At 35.4% G+C, this 1,859-nt stretch overlaps 1 protein-coding gene across 1 annotated transcript in view; it reads right to left on the minus strand.

Annotated features, from left to right (window-relative positions):
- Positions 1-1,859, minus strand: part of CCDC170 (coiled-coil domain containing 170) — a 113,472-nt gene that overhangs the window by 110,937 nt on the left and 676 nt on the right. The gene's annotated exons all lie outside the window — the stretch shown is intronic.

The following is a 1,859-nucleotide window of genomic DNA, read 5'->3' on the forward strand; positions in this document are numbered from 1 at the left end:
GAAGGAAGGAAGGAAGGAAGGAAGGAAGGAAGGAAGGAAGGAAGGAAAAAGCATTAATAAGACATTTTAAATAACTGCAAAAATAGACCAAAAAGGAAGGGAGAAATAGTGGTAAAACAGTTATATAACTTTTATACTGTCTATAAACATTTACTTCAATCTTGGTACTCTAAATGTGAGAACTTTGTCCACTGCTCAACATATTAACACTTTGTAGCCCCCTCAATACCTAGTGTAGTGCTTTATGCATAATGTACTCAATGACATTTTTGTTGGATTGAATTATTGAAAAACAATTTTCACAAGTAAGATATGGGGAAGAAGTACACATAATAAAAGAGAAAAATATTTGGCAAGTCAGCTAAAACTACAAATAAATATTAGTCACTAATTGTACACTAATTCTTAAAAGTAGATACTGTACTATGATGCACACAAAGAAGTAACATATATAGAAACTATTATGCAATCCTCACTGAATACTCAATAGCAGTCTAGTTTATATTGAGTCCTGAAATTTAGAGAGATATCTAAAACTAGAAGAAAGTCCAAAGAGGAGCAAGGGAATACTTTGTTTACAAGATTGAAAAATAATTTATAATGAAAGGTTAGCAGAACTGAAATCATAGATTCATATATTTAGGACTGGAATGAATCTTAAGAAATCATTTAATTCAGTCCCCTCATTTTCATATTAAGAAACTGAAGCTTAGACATGTTGAGTAATTTGTCTAAAGTGACCCAGGTAGTAAGTGGATGAACTGGAATTGTAACTCAGATCTTCTAACTCCAAATTCAGTCCTCTTTGCACTATTCCACCCTGAATTACTAGCCCTATCCATAGCATCTCCAAGCTCTTGGTCTTTGAAACAAATAATAAATTTTGAAATAGTGCTCATCTTCCAACAAAGAAAAGTGCTAGTATTGAAGGCAAAAATAGAAAAACAGATATGAATATGATTTAAGTGGATCAAATTTACTCCCAGGTAAGTAATTCATAACCAAGAATACTCTTACTCAGAACATTCTGAAATGTGTAAACACACCTTAAATTGAGTCTCTCCAGTGTCTAAATCATTCCTATTAGTTTACATTTACTACTTTCTGCTTGAATGCAAAAATGATATTTCCTGACCCCTTAAATCATTACAGTTCTCCCTGTGCTGGGGTAAAACGCAAGAGAAAAAGGATAATTCTCTTATTTTACTTGAGATTGGCACAAAAACATTGCATAACAAACTGGAGAAAATGACTTGAGGAGTCCTTGTAAGAGCTAGAAATAAATGAAAGTTTTTGTTTATGGTTCTTAGTTTGGGGTATTTGGCCTCATCAGAGAAGCCTAATGGGTCAATTTGTGTAAGTTAAGCACATTTCAAACTCATTCCCTGAAGTGAATATTCAACCACTATTGTCCACTAGCAGACATAAACTATAATTGCAACCAAAGAAACCGGCCAGTATTGAAGTTATTCTCACTAAATTTCTGACAAATTCTATTACTGGCTAGATCCAAATCTTTTTTTTAGTGGGGTGTTCTGCATGCTACTGAGGGATTCACCCAATTTTATCCATCTCATATTTTCTTTTGAACCTCTTCTTATCTTTTTAGCCCCAAATTGAATAGAGACTGGACCTGTGATTTTCCTAGCGTCGGGAACTCCCCTAGTAAGGGAACTACCTTTAATAATATAGGTGGGGACCTTTCTCCACAATTTAGGAAGTTGCCCAGAACACTGAGAGGTTGAGTGAGTTAATAGTCACAAACCCAGTGTAGGTCAAAGAGGAAGAGACGGGGAGAGGGAGGGAGGGAGGGAGGGAGGGAGGGAGGGAGGGAGAGAGAGAGAGAGAGAGAGAGAGAG

The sequence above is a fragment of the Petaurus breviceps genome, unplaced genomic scaffold, assembly GCF_028583685.1.
Source record: "Petaurus breviceps papuanus isolate PSGF00001 unplaced genomic scaffold, PetGlider_PUasm1.0 90784, whole genome shotgun sequence".
Classification (NCBI taxonomy): Eukaryota; Metazoa; Chordata; class Mammalia; order Diprotodontia; family Petauridae; genus Petaurus; species Petaurus breviceps.